Raw genomic sequence first — 16,640 nt, 5'->3', positions numbered from 1 at the left:
AACATTCAGTTCCACAAGTTCCAAATTTTCTCCTCCTCCCCCATCCCCAAGATGGCATGCAGTCTGATATAGACTCTTACATATACATTCACATTAAATGTATTTTCACATTAGTCATGTTGCAAAGAAAAATTATAACCAATAGAATGAACCAAGAGAAGGAAGAAATAAAACAAAAAAGAGAGAGAGTAAATAGTAAGTATGCTTCAATCTATTTGCATTCAGACTCTGTAATCCTTTCTCTGGATGTGGATAGCATTTTCCATCATGAGTCCTTTGGAATTCTTAGAATCTTGCATTGCTGAGAAGAACTAAGTCTATCAGAGTTAGTCACCACACAATATAGTTGTAACTGTATACGATGTTCTCCTGGTTCTCCTTCCCTCACTTGACAGCAGTTCATGTAAGTCTTTCCAGGTTTTTCTGAAGTCCGCTTGTTCATCATTTGCACAGTAGTTTGCATTACATTCATATACCACAGCTTGTTCAGCCATTCTCAATTGAAGAGCATCCCCTCAATTTCTAGTTCTTAGCCACCACAAAAAAAAAGCTGCTATAAATATTTTTGTACATGTGAGTTCTTTTCCCATTTGTATGATCTCTTTGGGATACAGCTCTTGAAGTGGTATTGCTAGGTCAGAGGGTATGCACATTTTTATAGTCCTATGGGCATTTGAACTTTGATTCTTTGTGAATTATAAAGACACTAAGATGCTGGTGAAGTCTGCCCTTTTAATCTTGTGTTGAGCTTAGAATATTGAGTGAAAATACAAGATTTAACTGTTTGATGTGTAGGTAAGCAGGCCTTTGAGTATAAGGAGAGCTCTTTCCCTTTCAATTGAAATCCATTCATCCTGCTGCAAATCACTTCCCTGAATGATTTTTCTTTTCGAATAAATATATCAAAAGAAATATCAAAGAAAACTGCCCTGATATCCTAAAACCAGAGGGCAAAATAAATATTGAAAAAATCCACCAATCACCTCCTGAAAGAGATCCAAAAAGACAAACTCCTAGGAATATTGCCAAATTCCAGAGTTCCCAGGTCAAGGAGAAAATATTGCAAACAGCTAGAAAGAAGCAATTTGAGTCTTGTGGAAATATAATCAGGGTAACACAAGATCTAGCAGCTTCTACATTAAGGGATCGAAGGCTTGAAATATGATATTCCAGAAGTCAAAGGAACTAGGACTAAAACCAAGAATCACCTACCCAGAAAAACTGAGTATAATACCTCAGGGGAAAAAAATGGTTGTTCAGTGAAATAGAGAACTTTCAAGCATTCTTGATGAAAAGACCAGAACTGAATAGAAAATTTGGCTTTCAAACACAAGAGTCAAGAGAAGCATGAAAAGGTAAACAGCAAAGAGAAATCATAAAGGACTTTCTAAAGCTGAACTGTTTACATTCCTACATGGAAAGATAATATTTGTAACTCTTGAGACTTTTCTCAATATTTGGGTGGGTGGAGGGATTACACATACACACACACACACACACACACACACACACACACACGGAGAGCACAGGGTGAGCTGAATCAGAAGGAATGATATCTAAAGAAAAATAAAATTAAGGGGTGAGAGAGGAATATACTGGGAGGAGAAAGGGAGAAATGGAATGGGGCAAATTATCTCTCATAAAAGAGGCAAGAAAAAGCTTATTCAAAGGAGGAGAAAAGGGGGGAGGTGAGAGGGGAAAATGAAACTTACTCTCTTCACATTTGGCACAAAGAAGGAATAACATGCTCACTCAGTTTGGTATGAAAATCTATCTTACACTACAGGAAAGTAGGGGAGAAGGGGACAAGTGGGGTGGGGGGATAATAGAAGTCAGGGCAAATGGGAGGAGGGAATAATTAGAAGTAAACACTTTTGGGGAGGGACAACATCAAGAGAGTAGAATAAGTTGGGGGCAGGATAGGATGGAGGGAAATATAGTTAATCTTAAACAACATGACTATTATGGAAGTTTTTTGCAAAACTACACATATATAGCGTATATTGAATTGCTTGCCTTCTCAGTGGGGATGGATGGGGAGGGAGGAAGTGAGACAAGTTGGAACTCAAAGTTTTAGGAATGAATGTTGAGAATTGTTTTTGTATGTAACTGGGAAATAAGAAATACAGGTTATGGGGTATAGAAATCAGTCTTGCCCTACAGGAAAAGAGAGAAGATGAGGGTAAAGGAAGGGAGGGGTACGATAGAAGGGAGGGCAGATTGGTGGAAGGGGTAATCAGAATGCAAGGTGTTATGGGTTGGGGGGAGGGGAGAGATGGGGAGAAAATTTGGAACTCAGAATTTTGTGGAAGTGAATGTTAAAAACTAAAAATAAATAAACAGTAAAAAAAAAAAAGTAGTAGTCAAACCAGTTATCTCTCCAAGCCTTCCCTCCCATGTTCAACATTTTCTTATATTTATATTAAATGAACTTGGCATATTAACTCTATAACTGTAGGGTAAAACTATTTGTTTATAGATTGATGGTGACAGCATTAGCGCTTAGGTTGGTTGAGGGACAGTGAAGAGGCTACATCAAAGAAGACATCATGGAACAGTGGAAAGTCAGTGAATAAATATTTACCTACTGTGTGCTAGGCATTGTGCACAGAAAGACAAAAGACCCTGTTGGCAAGGAGCTCACAGTACTGGAGACAACAAGCAAACAGATATACACAAACAAGCTATATATAGTATAAATTGAAAATAATTAACAGAGGACAAGTACTGGAATTGAGAGGGGTTGGGAAAAGCTTTCTGTAAAAGATGGGATTTTAGTTGGGACTTAAAGGAAGTCAGGGAAGTCAGCAAGCTGAACAAAGTGGGGAGAGTGTTCCAGGATGAGGAAAAGACAGAGAAAATGCTCAGAGCAAAGGGCTGGAGTGTCTTGTTCATGAAACAACCTGGACGTCAGTGTCATCAGACTGAAGAGTCCATGTTGAGAAGAGTAAGCATAAGAAGACTAGAAAGGTAGGATGAGCGGTGAGAGAAATATATTGGGAGGAGAAAGGGAGAAATGGAGCAAATTATCTCTCATAAAAGAGGCAAGCAAAAGACTTTTTAGTGGAGGGAAAAAGAGGGGAGGCAAGAGAAAATCATGAAGCTTACTCTCATCACATTCGACTAAAGGAAGGAATAAAATGCACACTCATTTTGGTATGAAAACCCATCTTACAATACAGGAAAGTGGGGGACAAAGGGGATAAGCAGGGTGGGGGGGATGATGGAAGGGAGGACAGTGGGGGGAGGGAGCAATTTGAAGTCAACACTCTTGGGGAGGGAAAGGATCAAAAGAGAGAAGAGAAGCAATGGGGGGCAGGATAGGATGGAGGGAAATATGGTTAGTCTTACACAACATGACTATTAAGGAAGTCATTTGCAAAACTACACAGATATGGCCTATATTGAATTGCTTGCCTTCCAAAGGGAATGGGTGGGGAGGGAGGGATGAAGAGAAGTTGGAACTCAAAGTTTTAGGAACAACTGTCAAGTTCTGTTCTTGCTACTAGGAAATAAGAAATACAGGTAAAGGGGTATGGAAAGTTATCTGGCCCTACAGGACAAAAGAGAAGATGGGGACAAGGGAAGGGAGGAATGATAGAAGAGAGGGCAGATTGGTGATAGGGGCAGTTAGAATGCTCGGTGTTTGGGGGTGGGGGGAGGGGACAAATGGGGAGAAAATTTGGAACCCAAAATTTTGTGAAAATGAATGTTAAAAGTTAAATAAATTTTAAAAAAAAAAAAAGAAAGGTAGGATGAGGCTAGGTTAGGAAGGACTTTGAATGCCAAACAGAGCATTTGTATTTTATTCTGGAGGCAATAGGAAGCCACTAGAGCAGAGCATATTGGGGGGGGGGGAGGGCAGGACTAAGTATGTGACATGGTAGGACCTGTGCTTTAAGAAAATCACTTTGTTTGTTTTGTGTGCGTTCATCCTTCATTGCCAAAGAAGACCATGCCATCAGAGAAGTGATGACATGACTTGCACTTAACTTTGTTTTGAGTGAGGGAGGGCTGTGCAGGTCACCAGCCTCACTTCTCCAGAGCCATCTGAATCCAGTGACCTGATATTCCTCAGGATGACTGGAGATGACACTGGATGCACTCACTAGAAGATCTTGAGCCCTTTAGGCCATGGTCTTTGTAGGCACTCACTTAGGGTGAGGCAGTGCCCATTCATTGAATAAATCTGTTTAAGAAGTAGCTAGGGCATGGCCCCTTTAATGAGGCCAAGAAAAGAAAGATATCAGGCTGGGTGGGAGACAGCAAAAGTTACTATTAACAATCACTCTCAAGCTAGGACCCTCCAGAGGAGTCCTCAGGCAGGACCCCAATGGAGTCCCAGTCTCAGAGTGCAGTAGGTTTAAGGTAGGATGAGCGGAGGGGTGAGTTGGAGTGTGGGAGATACTTAAAGCAGCAGGCAGACCGACCAGCAGACTGGTGTGAGCTGATGAGGGCCTGCACTAGTGTGGTGGCGTTGTCAGAAGAGAGGAGGGAGCATATTTGAGAGGAGTTGCAAAAGTGAAATCAGTGGTCCTTGGCCACAGTTTGGATATGAGGGAAGGTGGGATAAGAGAGAGTGCAAATCCAGGGTATCTCCTGGGATAGGACTGGGAGAATAATGTTGATTGATGACAGAGAGCAAAGAAAAGAGTAACAAATTTGCAGTATAAGGACATGAGTGACTCCCAGGTCTTCCTTTACACCTTAAGGGACTACGGGTATGTCATTTTACCTTTCTGTTTCTGTCTCCCCATCTTTAAAATGAGAGGGTTATGCTAGGTCAGTGGTTGTCAAATTCCCTCCCTGTAGGCCTGAACCAGATTAAAATGTAATTGGGTAATGTTTAACAAAATAATAAAAAATGCAGTTAATGTTGATGTTAATTTGTGGTTTTCTAAGTGCATATGTAGCTGGCAAAAAATCTATTTCTGAGTTTGACAACACTGGACTAGATGAATTCTAAAGTCCCTTCAAGCTCTAAATTTGTAATCTTTTGATACCTTTCAGTTAAATATTAAGTGGGGAGATCAGGATAGGTTTTAGTAGAGAGAAAAATAGCAAGTTGAGATACAATAGACTTTTCTAATCTATTCCTATTAATAACTATGCCAAACAAGGAGCAAATGAATCCTCAGAACACTGAGCTTTAGGGACTATAAGTCTGGTCCACTGTGATCATTTTTATGATCTCCATTTATTTACACTTGTGTATCCTGTTATCAGTCACATCCAACCATTTCTGCCTTGGTGCCAGTATTTTCCTTTTGAGGGCTTTTATTTGCTGTAGATAGGAGAACCACGAATCCTACATTGTACATCCTGTATATTTGCTTAGAAATTATAGTAGCAAAAATATCTTGTTCTTTAGCCCTGGGTAGAGTAATTAAATGTATGTAGGACTGCATCAAGAATTTTTTAATGTATCTTATTGATAATCTAACTCAGGTGGCAGTTTTAACCTATAGTTATATAGTTAATATATATTATGCCAAGTTCACCTAATAAAATTGTCAGAAAATGTTGATCACAGGAAGGAGTGCCTTAAGAGACACGTGGTTTGATTACGACTTGAGGAAGAACATCATTCAAGGAAATGATTCACAGCAGGATGAGTGAATTTAAAATGGAACCTAATGGGCTATTTTTATTATTTGACAACTATTTTAATTTTGTTATAACTTCTTAGTGAAATATTTTGAAGTCATTAAGAATAAGCATATAAAACCATTACTTGAGGAAGAAGAATTGTTGAGGCTTCACATCTAAGTGCAAGATAAATTAAAACCATTTAGAAAAATTATACTTAAAATGAGAACATAAAAAGATAGCCAGTTTCCAGCAACGGGACTCTTGAGGTTCTCCTCAGCTAATGGAGACAATGGCAAAGGAACAATCTGAAATGACAACTTTAGATACTGTATGCCCCTGTTAAGACAGGGATAGAAGTGTAAGAAGAGAGAATCAAGAACCCAGAATGTGACATTGTGATGAGGTTGATCTCCACCTTATAACTTTGGTAGCTAGAATTGGGTTGAGTTGATGTAGATTGCCCCCTGGTGACAAATGGAACATCACTGCATCCTTTTTCTAAATTGCAAAGGTTGACATGGTAGTACTAATGTGATACTAGGCAAGAGAAGATAGTCAAGAAAGATAATTCACTGTGTCATCATCAACACTCTCTCTCTCTCTCTCTCTCTCTCTCTCTCTCTCTCTCTCTCTCTCCCTCTCTCCCCCCTCCCCCCCTCCCTCCCTCCCTCTCTCCCCTTCTCCCCCTCTCCCCCTCCTCTCTCTCCCTTCTCTCTCCTTTTAAACATCTGAATTTCTCCTTACTCTTCTTTCTCTTGCCTCCAGATCTTCATCACTTCTTCCTGATAGGCTCTAGCTCTCAACCTCACCTTTCTGCAGAAACATAATTCTTTAAGAATAACAGTGGCATTCTTCAGGGTGGCTGTAGTGGCTTCTTGGTTTCTTCTTTCTTTACTTATTGTCATAATTAGCAAACATTTATCCTACCAACTCTTTAACTCTGGTGAACATCTTTTCCTTCTTTAATCCTTTTTTTCTGTTTTATTTGATATTCTTTTTTTCACTCTATTCTCCTGCTTCCCTTTTAGTTCATTCTTTTTCAGTCTTTTTTCTCTCTACTTCTCCCCCTACCCATTCTCTAACTTGCATTTTAAATATTATCCCTTTATAAATTTTATCCTCATTTTACGAATGGGAAAATTGAGGCAGACTGAGGTTAAATTACCTGCCTGGGGTCACACAGCTAGTAAGTGTCTTGGTCCGAATTTTCACTTGGCCCTTCCAACACTATAATTAGTACTATATCTACTGCTTCACATAGTCACCTCTATCTGTGGACATGCCCCTAGGGCTTAGTCCTGGGACCTTGACACTGGACTTTTCTCCTGGTATGCTGACTTCAGGAACACCATTGGCTCATATGGTTATAACTACCAATCACGCATCTATTGCCTCAGACCTGACCTTGGCCTCTTTCTATACCTGCTTTTTTGTTGTTGTTTTTTGTTACATGTGATTTGTTTATTTAGTTGTTTGTTTTTCAGATAATTCTCAGAATTAATTTTAAAACAAAGATAAATTAACTTTTATTCCTCAACTTTTAAAAATTGTCAGTGATTCGTTCATTCTTCAGAAACTTTAAACTAAAGATTCTTTTTTTAACTTCACTTGCTAGTACCATACTTAATCTATCATCAAGTCCCGGCTAATTTTCTGAAGTCCTCTCAGATCTGTTTCTTTTCTTACTGATGCAGACCAGCATCTTGTCTGTAGTGCATAATCTTAGAGAATTGCCAAAGGCTCTGAGGGGTTAAATGATTGTCATAATATAGTATTATATTATAATATATAATATAATACATAATATAATACATTGTCATACATTGTGTCAGAGGTAAGATTTAAACCTATGTCCTTTTTTGCTCCTGTGCCAGCCCTCTCTCCACTCCTTCATATTGCCTCTTACAGAGATTTGATAAAAATCTTAAAATGCTATTTTCATTATGTTGGGCAACTTAAAGTAGTTTGCTCTTATATCAAATCCAAATTCTTTAGCCTTGCCCTCATGACTCTCCACTATCTCATTTCATTTCTTGTTGTTCCACAGCATAAATTTTTCATTCCATCCTACTAAAACTGCTTGCTGTCAATTATATATGAGTTGCTTACCTGTCTTCATGTCACTCTCCATGTTTATAATGTTATTTTCTCCCTTTTTTGTCACTATATTCCCTTCCTTTTTCTAAAAGACCATCCATAATTCACTTCTTCTAGGAATTCCATCTAACTCTTAATTTTCTTGCTGTCTATCCCCCCCACCCTGCTCCCCTTGTAGTTTGTACTAGATTAATTGCCACTTATTTATGTATCACTTTTTTAAATTGTTCTTAAGATTTAGTGGACCTATGTTCTGTCAGTTCACCCAGTTTGTAAGCTTTTAGGAAGCAGGAATAATGTCTTACATCTGTTGAATTCTTTCACAATGCTCAGTACAATGTTCTGCACACAGTGCGTGCTTCATATTTACTGAATGTTATAATTACTTTTTTGGGTATAAATGGAGGATTGTTTTTTTATGCCCTTTGGATTCTGCTGGGGAGTTTGAAAAAGAAGCCACTTTACTATTATGGTACTGATGAGATTTGGAGTATTGGAGAGGAGAGGTTTACAATAGATAGATTGATAGACAAATAGACAGACAGACGGATAAATTAGCACTACCTATTGTGGCCCTAAGAGTCTAAAGGGTAATGTTCAATAATTGACTTCAACAAACTATAGGAATTGGTTTGTCTTATACAGACCCTGGAAGGTACTTTATGGTTATAAATATTTAATTTGAGGAAAAAGGTGAACTGTAGTCTTTGTTTACCTATGATTCTCTAGCTTTCTCTTGTTTTACTTTAGATTTTGATCAGAAACTGAAATATTTGAAACTCAGATGATGTTACATCCAAATGATAGAGAAAAGTACAACTGTACCTATTGTAACAAGTAATACTTCATACTAAATTCCTAACATTTGTAATACAAATAGGAAGATTCTTGAGTGACAAAAATGCTCCAGTATCTGACTTCTAGACCCAAGCTTTGCTTGTCCTGAAAAGTTACTTGAAGGTGAGAGAGTTGTAGTGATCATTCTGATAACCTCTCTGTACCCGAAAGTTCCCATTCAAACTCTCTTGCTGCGCTTTGGGCTTAAAAACCCAAGTCTGACTTATATAGGGCCACAGAGATGAAGAGGTATAACTTACTTGTCATGGGGTGAAGTATTTTGGACTTAGAATCTGTAAAAGCACTTACTTGGTGTCCAAGACTGTTTTATTTTTGTATTTGTGTCCCCAGAAATTATCTTGAGAGTAAGCAATATAAATTAAAATTGATTAAATGAAATGTGTTTAATGAATAAGCAAATGAATAACCTAAAACTAAAGCATCCATCTTAGGATACATAGTGATTAGTACAGCCTACGCCTTTTCTTCTCAGAGAGGACTTTTTTCCTTTAAGAAATACTGATTTGATAATGAGCCAGGGATATCACTCATATATTTATCATATGTATATTGTCTGAAGAAAATACACTAAAGTGACTCCCCATACAGATTTTGCTACCCAAGACTAAAAATCCATTTGACAGCAGTCACTGTGTAACAATGGTAATGTTAATCATTACAACCAAAACTAGAAAATCAAATAAATGATTTAGCTTTCCATTCAGTGACCAGAGAAATGATGACCTGTGATAGCTAACACATATATAACATTTTAGGATTTGCAAAACACTTTTTAAATATTATCTCATTTATCCTCACAACAATCCTGGGAAGTAGGTGCTACTATTATTAGCCCCATTTTGTACCTGAGGAAACTGAGACAGATTAAGTGACTTGCCTAGGGTCATTTAGCTGGTAAGTATCTAAATTTGAATTTGAACTTGGGTCTTCCTGACTTTAGGTCTGGCACTGCCTACTTCGCCACCTAGTTGCCAGAGGAACTCTTCATTTTATAGGTAAAGGGCCACAGTGGTGAAAAGATTTGATGGAGGTGATGCAACTTGTTAGTAGGAAAACTGGGTTTAGAATTCAAATTTCCTGAACCTTGATCTGAGGAAGCTGTAAAGGAAGGTTCTGCCTCTGGCACCTACTGGCTGTGTGATCACAGGCAAGTCACTTAACCTCTAAGCCCTAGTTTCCTCCTTTATAAAAATGGCAATAATATCTAGTTCAGAAGGTTATTGTGAAGATTCAATGAAATATTAACTGTGACTTAAATAACACTTTAAAGTTTTCAGAATGCTTTATATGCATTAAATTGATGCTTATGACCCTTGATATCACTGAGGTATGTGCTTTGAGTAATTTTTTAATATTGAATTTGCACTGTTTTCTATGTACTCTTTTCTTTCTGTTGTTCCTCCCCTTATAACGAGGAGCAAGATAGCTGAGTTGGAGGTCCAATATGTGACCATAAAACAAAGAGAAACCATTGAATCTTACTGGTGTCATCTGTAGAGTGAAGGCCTATTCAAATGACCTCTGAAAATCCTTTTACTTTTAATCTATGATCCAGTGTTCTGAGTTTATAAGTAGAATCATATGTACAAATAGCCCTATGTGAGTTCATAGGAACAGAGAATAAATGTAACACATGGATTCCTGTTGTGTGGGGATCAGTGTCTAATGATAATTTTTTTGAAGCAGATTCATTTCCATGGTGTTATAACAACAGTGCTTAAATTAATAGGTCAGAAATATTGCAGCTTTAAATAATGTTTCCAAACACATAGGACAGGTGAATGGAGATCACCGACCAGAGTGTAAAGCTTATCACATGATCTTTTTACTGCTCTTCAGACCCGTTCAGTGAACCATCTGGAAAAGGTCAGCTAAATCAGACTGAACTTTCACAATATTGATTGGTGGCCTTTAGAGCTTGTTGAGACTCTTATTTTAATTCCATTTTAGATGTTCTATATCCTGATGGACAGAGTCAGTGTTATATAGTAGGTAGAGGGCCAGTATTTGAGTCAGAAAGCACTTGGGTCTATTTACTACCTTTTGACATATACTACTTGTATGATAATGGATAGGCCCAGGGATGTAATGGTAAATGTTTTAACAACTGACTCTTTGTTCACAAAATTTTCCATCACTTTCTTAAATCTAGACAGTCAACAAAATAGGCCATGATTTGTAGATTTGCTGATTTCTGATGTATAAGTGTTGACACCGAAAATTTAACAATCCTCACAAATTCAGCCAATGACTGGCTCCAGCATGTTGTTGTTTTGTCGTATCTGACTCATCATGACACCTTTTGGGGTTTTCTTGCCAAAGATACTGGAGTAGGTTGCCATTTCCTTCTCCAGCTCATTTTACAGATGTGAGAACTGAAGCAAGCAGGGGTGTGATTTGCCCAGCATCACATAACTAGTACGTATCTGAAGCTGAATTTGAACTTAGGTCTTCCTGACTCCAGGCCAGTCGATCCACTGTGCCGCCTAGGTGCCCAGTTATCCCTGGACAAATCAGACAACCTTTCAGTACCCTGAATCAGTTCTCTGAGACTAAAAGTTAAACAAGTTGCTGATTTTCATTGGCTGATTTACACTGATAAAAGCGCACATTAGTAATGTTTGCCATTTTTTTCTGACACTAAACAGTTAACTAAAGGTAAGAATGTCTATGTACTGCGTCTAACTCCAAGTTATTCAGCTTCTAACAAGGACTGCATGGGGATGCTATAGTTCTTCAACACAACACAATAATTGTAGAAACGCATTTTATAGCTTATCTGCTTATTGGCTTCCAATTTCCCCCTTGAAGTCTCTGATCTGCACAGATGAGATTTGCCTAAATATTTATACTGTAAGACTGTGGTTTTATATAATAGTTTTAAAAACTAAACCACACTACTGACAGTCTGGTGTTCATGTTGAAGTCTGGGCAAAGTTCTGTCTCATCACAGTCTCATTACATAAAAAAGCTCATTAGAGCAAAACCATTTCCATTCCAAAAGGAAATGGCCCATAGTAATAGTATATTGTTGGTCTTTAACTTGAAATTAACAATTAATAATTCAGTAGAACAATATTTTTTCTGAGCTAACTAGATAGAAACCTAAATTTATTTACCTCATTCCCTCATATCCTCCTTATGCCTTGCCATCCTTTTAATCTTGTTTGTTAATTAGCTTTAGGAGAAACATCCCTTTTCTAAATGTTGTGTGATTGATACTCTTACACTGCCTTAAGTTGAAGACAGCTGGGAATCTTCTCATCTGTAAGGATCAAAGAACACACAGGCCAGCTATCATAGAATTTTAAAGGTGGTTTCCTCTTCATCCTTGGAAGTCGTTTAGTCTCTGCCTTTCTTATTTGACAAATGGGACTACTGAGAATCTGACTGTCTTACCCAAGTGGTAGAAAACCTGGAAACCCAGGTTTTCTGATGTTTAGTCCTGTGCTTTTTATTACATACCACACTTCTTCTTTTAGTAGTGCAGGATATGTAAATACTTTAATTATAAAATTGTTGACTGCTTAGGGTTGATTTTTAAAAATAAATGTAGTTTCAGTCCTTACAGTTTGGATACCCTTTTAAAATTGATTCTAACACTAAAATTGAGAGATTTGCACATTTTGTACCCTTTCAGCTCCTCCACTGAATTTTTATGTAAGCATGAATTATTTCTGAAATGATCTAACATGATTTAGTAGGAAAAGAATCCAGAAGCTCAGATAAAATTTTAGATTGGGTTGCTTGCTGATTTGTGGCCTCTTGCCTCTGTGTAATCACATACTTGGAGTACCTTCTCATCTCTACCTGTTGAAATACATCTGTCCCTGCAGAATTCAAGTCAGGAACCACTTCCCCATGAAGCCTCCCTGAATTAGCAGGGTAAATATATTTAAAACAAAGACCATCCAGTTACTTGTCTTTGTATTCATGGAACTGAGCACTTTTTTTTTTTTTTTTTTGTAATTTCAATTACATGTAAGATTTTTTTTAACACTAGTTTTGTCAAATTTTGAATTCCAAATTCTCTTCCTTTCTCCTCCTCATTCCTTAAAAGGGCAAGAAATTTGATATAAATTATACATGTGCAGTCATGCAAAATATATTTCCAGTTAGTCATATTGAGGTAAAAAAAAACTGTGCTTCAATCTGCACTCAGATGCCCATCAGTTCTTTCTCTGGAGATGGATAACATTTTTCATCATAAGTCCTTTGTAATTGTCTTGAATCTTTGTATTGCTAAAAATATCTAAGTCATTCAGAGTTGATCGCTGTACAGTATTGCTGTTACTGTGTATAGTGTTCTCCTGGTTCTGCTCATTTAACTCTGCATCAGTTCATCTAAGTCTTTCCAGGTTTTTCTGAAATTATCCTGTTCATTTCTTATAGCATGATAGTATTCTTTACAACCATATACCACAAATTGTGTAAGCCATTCCCTAATTGATGGAGATCCCCTTAATTTCCAAGTTTTGCTGCTGCAAAAAGAGCTGCTATAAATAGGTCCTTCTCCCTGGCCTCCACCCCTTTTATTGCTTTGGGCTACAGACCTAGTAGTGAGATTGCTGGATTAAAAAGTATGCACATTTTTATAGCCCTTTGGGCATAGTTCCAAATTGCTCTCCAGAATGTTGAACCAGTTCAAACATCAGTAGTGCATTAGTATCCCAGTTTTCTCATGTCCCCTCCAATATTTATCATTTGCCTTTTTTTTTTGCCATATTAGCCAATCCTGATAGGTGTAAGGTGGTAACTCAGTTTTAATTTCCATTTCTCTAATCAAGTGATTTAGATCGTTTTTTCATGACTATATTTAGCTTTGATTTCTTCTTCTAAAAACAGCCTCTTCTTATCCTTTGACCATTTATTGATTGTGGAATGACTTCTATTCTTTAAAATTTGACTCAATTCTCTAGATTTGAGAAATGAGACCTTTATCTAAGATACTTGCTATAAAAATTTTTTCCCAGCTTTCTGCTTTTCCTCTAATCTTGGTTGCATTGGTTTTGCTTATTCAAAATATTTTAAATTTAATATAATCAAAATTATCCATTTTATGTCTCACAATGCTGTTCCTTGTTTGGTCATCAGCTCTTCCCTCTTCCTCATCCATTGATTTGAGAGGTGACAAACTATTCCTTGCTCTCCTTATTTATGGTGTCACTCTTTGTGTCTAGATCATGTACCCATTTTGACCTTTTCTTGGTATATAGTGTAAGATTTTGATCTCTATACCTAGTTTCTGCCAAACTACTTTCCAATTTTCCCAGTAATTTTTCTCAAAATAGTGAGTTTTCTTGTTCCAAAAACTTGGTTTTTTTGCGTTAATCAAACTAGATTACTGTAGTCATTTACTATTTTGTATTTTGTACCTAATCTGTTCCACTATATTTCTTAGCCAGTACCAGACTGTTTTGATGATTACCACCACTTTATAACAGTTTCAGATCTGGTACTGCTAGGTAGCTGCCTTCCTTCACATTTTTCTTTCATTAATTCCCTTGATATTATTCTTCTTTTATATTCTTCATCTTTTGTTCTTCCAGATGAATTTTGTTATTTTTTCTAGCTCTGTAAATTAATTTTTTGGTAGTTTGGTATGGCATTGAATAAGTAAATGATTGAGGTAGTATTGCTTTTTTTTATTATATTACTTTGGCCTACCCAAGAGCAAGTGATATTTTTCCAATAGTTTAGATCTGATTTTCTTGTTTGAAAAGTATTTCATAATTGTGTTCATAGAATTCCTGAGTTTGTCTTGGCAGATAGCTTCCAAAGTTTTTGATACTGTGTGCAGTTATTTTTAAATGGAATCTCTCTTTTAGTTGATTCTCTAGGATTCTCTAAGTATGCCATTGTATTTTCTGCAAAGAGTGATAATTTTGTTTCCTCATTGCCTATTCTAATTCCTTCAATTTCTTTTTCTTGTCTAATTGCCATAGCTAGCATTTGTAGTATAATATTCAATAATAGTGTTGATAAGGACATCCTTATTCACTCTTTATCATTCGTATTAGGAAGGTTTCTACCTTATGCCTGTTACAAATAATGCTTGCTGACGGTTTTAGATAGATACTACTTATCATTTTAAGGAAACCTCCACTGATTCCTATGCTTTCTCACATTTTTAATAGGAATTAATGTTGTATTTTATCAAAAGCTTTTCCTGAATCCATTGAAATAATTATTATTTTTGTTAGTTTTGTTATTGGCTTAGGGTCTATTATGATGATAGTTTGCCTAATATCGAAGCAGCCCTCATTCCTGGTATAAATCCCACCTGATTATACTTTGTGATACATTGCTCATTATAATCTCCTAAAATTTTTGCATCAATATTCATTAGGGAAATTGGTCTATAGTTTGTTTTTGTTTTTCCTTGCTTAGGTATCAGTACCATATTTATGTCATAAAAAAGAGTTTGGTAGGACTCCCTCACCTATTTTTCCAAATAGTCTATATAGTATTGGAATGTTATTTAAATGTCTTGTAGAATTCACTTATGAATCTATCTGGTCCTGGGGATTTTTTCTTAGGGAGTTCATTGATGGTTCAGTTTTTTTTCTAAGGTGTGTTTATTTAAATATTCTTTTTCTTCTGTTAATCTGAACAATTTATATTTTTGTAAATATTCATCCATTTCACTTAGATGGTTCGATTTGTTGGCATATAATTGAACAAAGTAGCTCCTAATAATTGCTTTAATATCATCTTTATCAGTGGTGAATTCATTCTTTCCATTTTTGATACTGGTAATTTGATTTTCTTTATTTTTTGAGATCTAGTTAACCAGTGGTTTGTCTGTTTTATTGATATTTTCATAAAACCAGTTCCTAGTTTTATTTATGATTTTCTTACTTTCAATTTTATTAATCTCTCCTTTGATTTTCAGGATTTTCAAATTAGTATTTAATTGGAGATTTTTAATTTGTTCTTTTTCTAGTATTTTTTAGTTGCATGCCCAATTCATTGATCTGTTCTTTCTCTGTTTTATTGATGTAAGCATTTAGGGATGTAAATTTTCCCCTAAGGACTGCTTTGGTTGCATCTCATAAATTTTGGCATATTCTCTCATTGTTGTCTTTCTTCTTAGTGAAATTATTGTCTCTATGACTTGTTCTTTGACCCACTCATTTTTTAGGATAGATTATTTAGTTTCCAAATAATTCTTAATCGTTGTTTCCGTAGTTCTTTATTGAATGTAAATTTTATTGCCTTACATTCTGAAAAGGATGCATCTAATATTTCTGCTTCTCTGCATTTGGTTGTGAGGTTTTTGTGCCCTAATACATAGTAAATGTTTCTGAAGGTGCCATGTACAAATGAGAAAAAGGTGTATTACCTTCGATTCCCATTCATTTTCTCCAGAGGTCTGTCATATATGACTTTTCTAAAATTCAGTTCATCTCCTTATTTCTTGTTTATTTTATGGTTAGATTTATCTAGTTCTGAAAGGAGAAAGTTGAAGTCCCCAGTAGTATAGTTTTACTGTCTATTGCCTCCTGTGACTCATTTAACTTTTCCTTTAAGAATTTGGATACTGTGCCAGTTGATCCATATATGTTCAGTATTGATATTCATTATCTATGATAACTTTTTAGCAAAATATGGTTTCTTTGCTCATCTCTTTTAATTAAGTCTACTTTGCTTTGTCTGGAAACATGATTGCTACTGCTGCTTTTTTTTTTTTTAAACCCTAGTTGAAGCACAGTAGATTCTCCTCTGCCCCCTTATTTTTACTCTGTATATACCTTTCTGTTTCAAGTGTGTTTCTTGTAAACAAGGTGTTGTTGGATTCTGGTTTTTAATCCATTCTGCTCTCCACTTTTTATGGATGAGTTTATCCCATTCACAATCACAGTTATGATTACTGTGTATTTTCCTCCATCCTTTTTTTCCCCTTGTTTATCCTTCTCTTTATTTTTACTCTGCCCCTCCTCAAAAGTCTGTTTTGCTTCTGACCTCTGCCTTCTTTAATCTGCCTTTCCTTCTATCATTCCCTGCCCTTTCCCCTTTTATTCCTTTCCCCTCCTACTTCTTTATAAGGTGAGATAGACTTCTATACCCAGCTGTGTTTGTATGTCATTCCT

At 36.4% G+C, this 16,640-nt stretch overlaps 1 protein-coding gene across 4 annotated transcripts in view; it reads left to right on the top strand.

The window, feature by feature from the left end:
• UBTD2 (ubiquitin domain containing 2) overlaps positions 1 to 16,640 on the top strand; it is a 68,476-nt gene that overhangs the window by 50,449 nt on the left and 1,387 nt on the right. The gene's annotated exons all lie outside the window — the stretch shown is intronic.

This window comes from Notamacropus eugenii, chromosome 1 (assembly GCF_028372415.1).
Source record: "Notamacropus eugenii isolate mMacEug1 chromosome 1, mMacEug1.pri_v2, whole genome shotgun sequence".
Lineage (NCBI taxonomy): Eukaryota > Metazoa > Chordata > Mammalia > Diprotodontia > Macropodidae > Notamacropus > Notamacropus eugenii.
The sequence above is the reverse complement of the archived record's forward strand: the minus strand, read 5'-3'. Positions and strand labels throughout refer to the sequence as shown.